Source organism: Nerophis lumbriciformis, linkage group LG19 (assembly GCF_033978685.3).
Source record: "Nerophis lumbriciformis linkage group LG19, RoL_Nlum_v2.1, whole genome shotgun sequence".
Lineage (NCBI taxonomy): Eukaryota > Metazoa > Chordata > Actinopteri > Syngnathiformes > Syngnathidae > Nerophis > Nerophis lumbriciformis.
Genome location: NC_084566.2, coordinates 8,856,753 through 8,869,273, shown reverse-complemented (window position 1 = coordinate 8,869,273; position 12,521 = coordinate 8,856,753). Strand labels below are relative to the sequence as shown.

The window sequence follows — 12,521 nt, the reverse complement described above, 5'->3', positions numbered from 1 at the left end:
GACCGCTGGATGTTTTTCCTCTTCATTTCAACACAATTAAGGTAAATTCTCTTCAGCATTTACACAATAAGATGTTGCGCTCTTATTTATTGGCTGTACTTCCTGTTTTATTAGGTCCACAGTAGCTTTACTTCCGTTTGGAGCGCTGGTTTTCACACTTGGCAATCGCAAGTGTTTTTAAACCAGCGTTGGTTAGTTGTGGTGTTTACTTGTGTTATTATCTTGTGTGTTTGTCTTTTATTTTTTGTCCTTGTACATGTTTGGAAACGTGTGGTTTTTGACTGCTTTAAACAACGCCAGTGCTTCCTGAGCTTTCTTTATAAAATCTTGTTTCATTTTAAAAAATATATTCTGGGGTCACGGTACAACTTGTTTATTTAGGGCAACTTTACACTGGGTGCCGCTGCTCCGATACATTTATTCTGCACTGGATGTCAATATATGCAAAACTTTTTTCACCTAACTTTTTTTGCTGTTTATATGTTTTCGTGACTATAAATGTTCTTATAATATGCTTTTGGCCAATGAAAAACAGGTTGACTGATACATTTCCTTTCAGTTCTTGATGTCACCACACATAATTATTCACTATTCTCAGCCAGGCTTGGAATGGATTAACTTGAAATATGTCCCACACGGACATAAAAGTAAGTTCGTCTTGGATTTAGAAAATGCCTGATTCTGGGGCAGATTTTTTAGAAAGTTGCAGCAATAGTTGCGAGGTTTTGAGGCTTAATTGTTTCCATTCAAGTTGTCATTTTATGAATGTATAAATCTTTTAAGTGTTCTTGTATCTTTAACATAAAAATATGGGATTTAATAAAAAACTGCAAAACAAATAATATTGCTGTTTTACTCGTTTTATACCACGCAGACTTAGAAGAGAAACTAGATGGCACATACTCAGAGCTCATTGTCAAATTACTGTACTGTTTTAATTTGTTATAACTAATAATAAATGATTATAATTACACAAATAATCACCACCAAAGGCTTCCTTATTGTCCATTGTCCGCTCTGTTGTCAACACGTTGCAGACATTCTCCTTGTATATTTTACGCTTAAAAAGTGTTGTTAAAAAACATTCATGTATGTTCCTACACATTTAACCCTGCATGTTAAAAACATTTGTGAACTGTTTAGAGCGTTTTAATTTTTGTTGGTAAAAGAGAGACGATGAGAGATTATCATCACACGTCAACATCTCTAACATGTAAGTAAGTAACATTTATTTGTATAGCACCGTTCACAGACAAAAAGGCACAAAATGCTTCACAACACAGTTACAATACCAGAAATTACACATAATATAAAAGACCAATATAGATATACAATATAAAAACACAGCATAAATAAACAATATAAAACAATACAACAGCAAAATAAAAGACAACATAAAAATCATAGCATCCCAAGAGTAGCTAATTAAAAGCCTCAACAAATAAATTAGTCTTAATTTAGCTTTCGAAGGTGTAAACAGAATCAGTTGTGCACAATGACATCGTTCCAAAGCATGGAACAGCTTTGGAACAATAGCCTGGAAGGATCGGTCCCCTCAAGTCCGAGAACGAGTTTGTGGAACTTTCATCAGATTCTGATCCACAGACCTCGAGCCCGAGTTGGGGTGTAAGGCTGAATCAGATCACTGATATAAGGAGCCTGACCATGAAAGGCTCTGTACAGTATGTACAGTATGTAAATGCGACCTCTTTGTTAGGTCAGCATTGCACATGTAAATATGTAAACTAGAAACAAAATGTTTATACGCTGCATCACCCATAAGACTTAGAGAGGTAGACAGGAACAGAAAGTAGGTTTGACTTACGTGGGAGGACGGCAAGTTAGACAATTGTGCCTATTGATCAAAAAAAGAGTTGATATATTGTTACACGTTGTTGTTCCTGCTTCCTCTACACAAGAAACAAACATACGTTTTGATTCTGCAGTTGATGTGCATGTTTGACAAAGAGAAAAATTGGATTAACGAAAATGAGTTGATTGGCCAAAATGTGCATGAAAGTCGCTGCATGGATTCAAGGACTGATTTATTCAGGATATGTTATATTACATACACACATGCTTTTTGCAATTTAATTTGTTTGAAAAGTAACCTTTGAACAAAATACATTTTGTACACAGTTGTTTGGCTGTGTGTGTGTGTGTGCCATTCGTTCTGTGTATGTGGAATACATGGAAGTGTGTGTGAGTGTTTTCCAGGAACTGTTTTGTCAGCTAACAGATACACACCCGCTGTTAGGAAGGCAGGCAGTGGATAGATAATAAAGCATCAGCTGAATAATAACATAAATGTGTGTTATTATCTCAATGTGTATCCTCTTGTGTGCTGTTGAAAAATGTCAGAGTGGTTTTGGATTTCTGGATTGCTTTGTGAAAAACGAGCTTAAAAAAACTGCTGTTATCTTTCTCTGTGTGATGCTGGAAACGTTGGTATCAATGCGGCACCAAATGAATACATGACCATTACTCCCGATACATCACTGAGAAGATGCTGATACATTTTAGCTGACAGATTTCACAATCATTGAATGCTTTTGCCTTTGATTTGGGGATCACGATTATAATCAGAATGAACGATTTGAGGAAACATCCATCCATCCATCCATTTTCTACCCCTTATTCCTACATATGTTTGAGTAAACATGTTTTCATCAACAAACCGATTTGTGTATTATATATAAGAACAACAATGTTACAATAATTAACTTAATAATACAATTATATGCTGTTATTACACACAATAAATCAAGGCTCAAACAAGATATAAATACATCATTGTCCACCGCATAACAAGACAACACAGATATTGGTGAAACTAAACATACATAGAAATCTGGAAAATATTGATCCCATCATATGAGTATTGATTGGATGCTGATACTCATTGGTGGTTCTCAACATCAGAGGGCAAAAATCTCCTTAATGACTGACAATGCCAATGTTTTGGGGCGTCCTGGTGGCCATTGGGCCCTAAGCAGCCACATGAATAGCATCTATGGAGAAAGATGGGCGTAGTGTTGTCTCAACGTAGTATTGATGATGGTAAACTCCGCCCCTGCTTTTTTTCTCCCTGCCGTCTTTCTCCGGCCAAGAGAAGCTATGATATTGATCAATAGAGAGTTGCCGGTCATGGTGCTGACCTTACAAGAGTGTAGGCTCTGTTCGTTCTTTCCTTGTTCGACAGTTCATGTGCACGTTCGGCTCAGAGACAAATTGGATTAACGAAAATTTGGAATTTTGAACGCTAGGTAGGCTTTATTTCCAACCAGATTCCGATTTGTTGTCACCTATCATCCGAGATCACTTTACGCAAAACGTGTGCTCTTTCTAGACTGTATTGTGCACCTGTTGTGGAGGCTGTGCCCAGAACCATCCTTCCTTGTTCCCAAGTGGTGGGGGCTCTCCAGTGGGGAGTGGAGGATCAGGTGGTAGACGCGCTTAGGCATACCCCTGCAACAGCTAGCTGACCTCCTGCACGGTTATTCGTCATACTTGTGTCCTTGCTCGGGGTCACTCCTCCAAATCGACTTGTCACACTCTGTTCCTGTGGTCGCAGGGCTTCTGGTGGCCAACTGTTACAGCAGATATCAAGTGGTTTGTGGCAGCATACTCGGTGTGTTCCTGGACTTAGTCAATCCATCATGCCCCGGCAGGCCTGCTGCGACCCCTGTCTGTTCTATCAAGACCCTGGTCCCACATTGCTATGGACTTTGTTACAGTATTACCACCTTCCAATCGGTACACCACAGTCCTCACCATTGTTGCTTGTTTTTCTAAGATGGACGATTGTGTTCCTCTGTTCAAGCTGCCATCATTTTTGGAGACAGCAGAGTTGCTGGATCACCATTTAGTCAGATTTAATGGGATTCCTGTGTATACTGTTTCAGACAGAGGAGCTCACTTTAGATCAGTGGTGTGGAAGGTTTTCTGCAAGGCGTTGAGGGCGTCATCCAGTTGTTCTTTTGGCTACTATCCACAAACTAACCCACATCTGCGGTCCCCTCCAAAGTTTCTCATTGTCATCCCATTGGGTTGAGTTTTTTCTTGCCCTGATGTGGGATCTGAGCCGAGGATGTCATTGTGCCTTGTGCAGCCCTTTGAGACACTTGTGATTTAGGGCTATATAAGTAAACTTTGATTGATTGATGCATTGAACATCAAGTATTAGGGCAGTGCTAAACATGTTGAACTCTGAGAGCAAGCAGGAGCAGGCATGCCAGCTTAGCAAGCTTGAAACAACAGAATAAATATGTGCTTAGTAAAATTTAAGAATTGTAAATGAAAGAACCTTACTTCAGAAAGGAAGCAGTCATTGACTGTAATTAACAAGTAGTTGGTAACTGTTGATATGCCAGCATATTCGCAGCCAGAAGTGCACGAGGAGTCCGTGCTGACACCGTAGTTGTGGGGCATTCATCCTCCCTCGGTTGTTGCCATTTCTAATTCAAAGTAGCGTACAGTTCTAACTTATATCTGTCAGTAGTCTCGCTATGGAAGCGCTAAAACTGCTGCTACAAAAATGATGACGGGAAGAAGACGCTGCCGAAGTGGAGCCACATAAATAAATCTGCCAACAAAACTGTGCATCCTTAAGAGATGTTCAAAAAGCAGCTTGAATATGATCTGTAAAACATAATCTATGCAACATTTTGACCAAAGAACCACCATTACATGTTATGTAGACCACTAGGAAATGTTTTAAATGTAGAAAAAAAAATCATAATATGATCCCTTTAATGCGTCTTTTGTATGAACACGGACCTGAATAGATCCACTCATTAATAATGCGCCTTCCAAACTCGTGCGCCCTATGGTCCGAAAAATTTGGTAATAAAAGAGAATAAGGAACGAGATTAAATATTGTGCTGATATTTTTTAACCATGTATATAGAAACATATGCAGTTAGTACATGTGATCAGTATTAGTATAGGTCAATTTCACTCAAAATAATCGGAATCTGCAACATAAATCCCTGATCAAGAAAGTGTCTTTGCTCGTTGCTTTATGGCCGTCAGCGAAGAAAAATCAATAGATTAGACGCACCATTTTATAAGCCGCAGGGTTTAAAGCGAAGGGAAAAAAGTAGCGGCTTATAGTACAGAATTTACGTTAATTTTATTTGAGCAAACAATTTCTATAATTCACATATAATATATATAATAAACACTACTGAGAAATATAAGTCTGTATGATCCCTGCTGATACTGTATCAGATCGGTATGGGCCCGTACGCAAGCTTCCAAAATCTTTATTGTATCATAAATGAAAAGTTGTATTGAGACACTCGTAATTAGTATGTTGACAAAGGGAGGCTTATTGTTTTGTCTAAAGGATAGGGTGAAAGTATGGTTGTAACTAACGACTATTTTGATAATCGACGATTCTTCAACTATCTTATGAAATGTACACATTATCAGCGATTTTAATCTGGCCATCGGCTTTTAAAATTCAGTTGAAGATATTTTTAGTCATGTGCTAACTCACAATAAAGATGACTACTTCATTCCTAAATATTTATTTATACTGTAACTGTGCTGCTCTTTAGACTGTTACAAAAATAATAACTTTTCTACATTCCAAAGCAAGGACAGGAAAAGTGCTGATGCAAACAAAGATAGAATCAATTGTTTATGTAAACAAATGACAGTCAAAATAGCAACAATAAGAACGAATAACAAAACAACTTTAAAGTGTAACTGCACTTTGTGGGGGGGGGGGGGGGGGGGGGGGACTTTGCCTGTCATTCATGATCCATATGTAAGACAAGAACACATATGATATATATGAGAAAGTGAAAAGTTATTTGCTTGTTTTTATACTTTGGCGTATGAGTATGGATTGATTATATTCATTCTTCCAGATTATAATAATGTTGCTTCATCGTGTAGGTAATTTCCCCACCACTAGGTGAAGCTCTTTCTTTTCTGCAGGGTAACCAACTCTGTGTTTTCTTTCCCTGCCAGTGAATTCGGCACCCAGCTCACAGACTGAAGCAGCATATGGCTGCTTGTGATGCTCGAACAAAAGACGGTGCAGAATCCGTCAACATCACCTTTTTCTGCAAGTGTGGTGTCGTTATACCGAGGACCAGATGTGCCTCAAATCTAGCACCTGTCTCTGAGCTGATGAAGCTTGATTACATTTGCACCTACCTAGTGTTGAAACGCCTCATTTAAATTGGATTATTGATCTCCTTACTCGGAGCTTCAATGCATCATTTTTCTCAGCAATCGTCATATATCTTTTTGCACACAGCCATGTTTCTTAAACAGCAATGCAACTTTATTTAATTCTTACTGTGGCACTATTCCCACCAATGAGGTATGAATTTTATAAAATGATCTAAAACAAATTATTTGTTCACTATTTTAGCTTTAAATGTATTTAATGTACATAACATATTCCTAAATGCTGAAATGTGTTTATATTCATGCATTATTTGTTTGAAACATGTGTCAGAGTTACATTTAGGAGAATCACATGTTTGCACTTGAAAAGGGGAAGGACAAAGCCAAGTTTAATTAAACCTGTGTTTCCAAATCTCAACTCTTATTGATAAGTATTTCTAATCGTCTGTTAACATGTAACTGGTTGGGAATAAGATGTTAAAGGGGAACATTATCACCAGACCTATGTAAGCGTCAATATATACCTTGATGTTGCAGAAAAAAGACCATATATTTTTTTAACCGATTTCCGAACTCTAAATGGGTGAATTTTGGCGAATTAAACGCCTTTCTAATATTCGCTCTCGGAGCGATGACGTCACAACGTGGCGTCACATCGGGAAGCAATCCGCCATTTTCTCAAACACCGAGTCAAATCAGCTCCGTTATTTTCCGTTTTTTCGACTGTTTTCCGTACCTTGGAGACATCCTGCCTCGTCGGTGTGTTGTCGGAGGGTGTAACAACACGAACAGGGACGGATTCAAGTTGCACCAGTGGCCCAAAGATGCGAAAGTGGCAAGAAATTGGACGTTTGTTCCGCACACTTTACCGATGAAAGCTATGCTACGACAGAGATGGCAAGAATGTGTGGATATCTTGCGACACTCAAAGCAGATGCAGTTCCAACGATAAAGTCAAAGAAATCTGCCGCCAGACCCCCATTGAAAATGCCGGAGTGTGTGAGCTATTCAGGGACAAAGGACCTCAGTAGCACGGCAAGCAATGGCGGCAGTTTGTTCGCGCAGACGAGCGAGCTAAACCCCCTATCGACCCTAGCTTCCCTGGCCTGCTGACATCAACTCCAAAACTGGACAGATCAGCTTTCAGGAAAAGAGCGCGGATGAGGGTATGTCTACAGAATATATTAATTGATGAAAATTGGGCTGTCTGCACTCTCAAAGTGCATGTTGTTGCCAAATGTATTTCATATGCTGTAAACCTAGTTCATAGTTGTTAGTTTCCTTTAATGCCAAACAAACACATACCAATCGTTGGTTAGAAGGCGATCGCCGAATTCGTCCTCGCTTTCTCCCGTGTCGCTGGCTGTCGTGTCGTTTTCATCGGTTTCGCTTGCATACGATTCAAACCGATATGGCTCAATAGCTTCAGTTTCTTCTTCAATTTCGTTTTCGCTACCTGCCTCCACACTACAACCATCCGTTTCAATACATTCGTAATCTGTTGACTCGCTTAAGCCGCTGAAATCTGAGTCTGAATCCGAGCTAATGTCGCTATAGCTTGCTGTTCTTTCCGCCATGTTTGTTTGTGTTGGCTTCACTATGTGACGTCACAGGAAAATGGACAGGTGGTTAAAATCAGGCACTTTGAAGCTTTTTTTAGGGATATTGCGTGATGGGTAAAATTTTGAAAAAACTTCGAAAAATATAATAAGCCACTGGGAACTGATTTTTAATGGTTTTAACCATTCTGAAATTGTGATAATGTTCCCCTTTAACAACGTTAAACAACTATTGTAAGTTAACGACATGCTGATGTTAATCTCTATGTGCATGTTTAGCGTTCACAAATGTTCGTAAATAGACCGTGCCTGAAAGATTATTTGCGGAGAATGAGAAGTGTTGTGTGTGATAAAAAAACGTGTGCATGAGATAGAATATGTGTCGGAATTAAACCTGTTGGCACAAGATTGGCAATAAAAGTTAAAAAGAGTGTCGTACTTTGTGACTTCTTCTGGACGCAACAACAACACAATAACTGAAAAACGACACATTCAGTAATTATGTTAACCAAATTGTGCACAATATTAGTTTTCATGCAAATGTTGTTTTATTTTATACAATAAATTGTGCATTCCGAGCTTTGAAGTCAGTGTAAAACGCAGCAGTATCCTCTTCTCTAAAGATCTGCATGCGGTTCGAGAGCCGCGGGTTGCCGACCCCCAGTTTAATCCATCATGTTGTGTGTTGTATTGTTTAATATCCATGTGACTAATATAATACCTTGAAGGCTTCAAGCTGACGTTGTTTCTCTTTCATTTTTGCTGCTTTCTATGCTGCTAACATGGAGGGGGGGGGCAAAACTAGTCACATGACGACCACACTCCTGTAGTCTGGAAGAGTTCGTGGACGCTGCAACGTTATAGATCAACTTATTTGAGGGCTGTTGGGTACATTCCGAGTCCAGCATGGGTTTTACCAATTCAAAGGCTTTTTGTGGCCCTAAAGAAGATTTTGTTTGTGGCCCCATATCAGATTTTATTATTCATTATTTACTATTATTAGTCTTCTGAAGGGCCCACACACTCATTTTAACATGACATACACACTCTCATTATGTCTTCATGCAATAATTATTGACTAATTTTGGTTGAAGCTATCTTTTTAAACACACACAACCTAATTTATGTTTTGGACTTTTTAAAAATGGGATTGACATATCTAAATTACGAGATTTAAACCAGTTCCCTATTGCATGTAGATCAGTGGTTCTTAACCTGGGTTCGATGGAACCCTAGGGGTTCGGTGAGTTGGCTTCAGGGGTTCGGCGAAGCCTCCGCTGCGGAGGTCAAGACACACCCGACTCATCGTGTAAATAAAAACTTCTCCCTATCGGCGTATTATGGATACCCCCAAACAATGTTCCCTCTAATTTACCATATGCGTGAGCAAACGCAAAAACTCCTTGAGCATTCAGTGGAGCACATGTGAGCGACGTCAGATGTGCACATGCACTGTAGCCACACCTGTCCCAAATCTGACTAAATAACAAGATAAATGTTTTATTATTATTATCAAATGACAGAAGTCATTTCCATGATATTATTTTCTAGTATAAGTGTTTTGGCCCACTTACAATGACAATCACAAAAAAATATTGTTTTTCAAGAGCTGTGTACTAGTATTGTATGTCTGGGTGGGGTTCCTGCTTTGGAAATAATTTGTACCCCTTTCAGATATCGCATTTAGTTCCCACTAAAACATTCACATGTTGCACAATGAGATGTAAACATAGGATCAGTTATTGCTAAGAAAGGCCTGGAATTTTTTATACCATTTGTTACAACATATCTTTGCGAGCAATCCTTTTCAAGGATGCTGGACATAAAAACGAAGGAAAGGAACATACTTTGCTGTGAAAATGACATGAGAGTGGCACTTGCCAAGGTGAAGCCTCGCATACCTGAACTGGTCTCTCAAAGGCAACAGCAGAAGTCACCACTGATTTGCAGGTGTGTAATTTGTTGCGAGTTCATGCACTGTTGGTTTTGTTCTTTGAACAAGGGGATGTTCATGCACGGTTCATTTTGTGCACCAGCAAAAAAAAACATATAACTTTGTCTTGAATTTGAAAAAAAGCAACATTTTATTTTTCACTAAAGAAGGGTTCGGTGAATGCGCATATGAAACTAATGGGGTTCGGTACCTCCAACAAGGTTAAGAACCACTGATGTAGATACTGCCATGATTGTATCCTGCATTCTGCACACAAGCCAGTCTTCCCAACCTGATCACCAGGAAGCACTGCAGATGATCACAATATTTACATGTCAATGTACGTGTTACGTCAGTAATGCTTTTCATGACACATTCAAACCAGTGGCATCATTAAAATATGATCAAACATATAAAAAGAACAGTTATGCATTTTTGTACAACACAATGCAAACAAATTTAATACAAAGTAGCCAGAGTGTGAGTTTAAAAAATAATCCAACGTGTCATTATTTACTTAAATATGATTATAAATATGTCAAGTTTCATTTGACTCCATAGTGTAAGGTAGCGACTAGATGATACATGTAGAATTATCATCTGTGGATAATAATAATCAAACATACATACATCTTTGTTATAAGTGAAGTGAATTATATTTATATAGCGCTTTTTCTCTAGTGACTCAAAGCGCCTTACATAGTGAAACCCAATATCTAAGTTACATTTAAACCAGTGTGGGTGGCACTGGGAGCAGGTGGGTAAAGTGTCTTGCCCAAAGACACAACGGCAGTGACTAGGATGGCAGAAGCGGGGATCGAACCTGCAACCCTCAAGTTGCTGGCACGGCCACTCTACCAACCGAGCTATACCGCCCCAACATAACTATTATATAACTATTATATTATTATTAGTGCATCTGCTGGGAGTTGAATCCTCCTGCCCACCGTTTTTGATAACAAGTGACACTTTTGGTTTAAACTTTAATCAAGGGTACTTGAATGCACCACAGTTATGTGCTATGAGATGCAAAAATGAAACATAAACATAACTTTGTCCGATGCTGCACTTTATCACCATCATCGTTAGACTTTATTTCGGATGCAAACATGGCCCATAGTACAGTAAAAAGAACAAAGAGGTTTGGACTTTGTTTATTTATGTTCCTGTGCGTTGTTTTATTTCCTTTCCAGCACTCTTGTTTTCACTTCTAATTGCTGTTTGTCACCTGTTCTCCAGTCTTACTCCCCTGTACCTGATTGGCAATCAGGACACACCTGGTTGCCAATCAAAATGCTAAATTGTCTTGCTTTTTGCCGCAAAGCTTTTCCTCTGCTTGCTCTATCTGTCTTTCGCCTTTTTGCACACTTCTCTGTAGCATTAGTTTTTTGTGTTAATAAACACATTTTGCCTGCACTTTGCCTGCCGTCTCTGCATAAAAATCAAAACTTAGCTGTACTACACTGGAACGTAACAAAAGACATCAACAAACAGCACCATGAAAATGTAATAAAACCATGCAGATAAAAACAAACAAACAAGACACATGCATTTTCATTTAATCCAGTGGTGAAAGGCACCAGTGTTTCCAAAGACCGGAGAAGAGCCTAACTGAGCTCTGAACAGGGTTGTTCAGAGTGCATATTATGCTATTTATGGAATCCATTAGCCCTCTCTACACTGTACATTAGGTTAGGGAGGACAGCAGCCCAGGTTGGTACGGTACAGCAGCATTGACAAACATGTGACTGGCACTAGTCCAGCAGGGTAGTTTAAGCAGCATCCTCATGCCATCATTGTGCGGCACTTGGACTTTACGCATACTGCATTTTTTGTATTTCTGCCACAGGTGGGCAGTGTAGAAAGAGGTACACAATGCTTTAAAAACTGTAGTTTTTACAGGTATATAGCACATGGAAAACTTATGAGCAAGCATTGTGGCTTGTGCATATTGCATACAATGTTACATGTCTCTATCTGATAGATTTATCAAATTTTTACCTTTCTTCTGTCACCTCATCCTGGTTCCCAAATGTTGAAGCTGTGTGTGAATGCATTAACGTGAGCTTTGATGTTTTGATGACGTATGTGTTGAGAGAACAGCAAAGAGTTTCATGCTTGGTTTGTTGCATTTTTGCAAGGGTGTGTAGGTTCCTAAATTGATTCAAAACAACCGTATTATTGAACTTTGACAACACAATTGATTCCAGCTAACCTTTTTATGATGTTGTCTTTTATAACAGACCGATCTAAGTACAAGCAAAAACCTTCAAATCTTTACCAATGCCCAAGCCATAATGATGTGGCCCCCAAGTGGTTGTGGCCCTAAACAACCACATAGAGCATTTTCTTCCAGGCCAATGACCCCCAAACCGAGCGAGCGATGAAGCGGGGACCCTACTTATGACTTATATACAATTGTCATTGTGTTTTACATTAAACCGGTCCTGAAAGAACAAACCCCGTTTCCATATGAGTTGGGAAATTGTGTTAGATGTAAATATAAATGGAATACAATGATTTGTGAATCTTTTTCAACCCATATTCAATTGAATGCACTACAAAGACAAGATATTTGATGTTCAAACTCATAAACTTGTTTTTTTTTTTTCAAATAATAATTAACTTAGAATGTCATGGCTGCAACACGTGCCAAAGTAGTTGGGAAAGGGCATGTTCACCACTGTGTTACATGGCCTTTCATTTTAACAACACTTAGTAAACGTTTGGTAACTGAGGAGACACATTTTTTAAGCTTCTCAGGTGGAATTCTTTCCCATTCTTGCTTGATGTACAGCTTGAGAGTTTCAACTTGCTCTTACAGATGTAGCGACCAACTGTAGTTACTGACAGTGGGTTTCTGAAGTGTTCCTGAGCCCATG

General features: G+C 38.9%; 1 protein-coding gene across 1 annotated transcript in view; it reads right to left on the bottom strand.

Annotated features, from left to right (window-relative positions):
- The window catches only part of pcdh10b (protocadherin 10b), an 875,015-nt gene that overhangs the window by 33,327 nt on the left and 829,167 nt on the right, over positions 1 to 12,521 (bottom strand). The gene's annotated exons all lie outside the window — the stretch shown is intronic.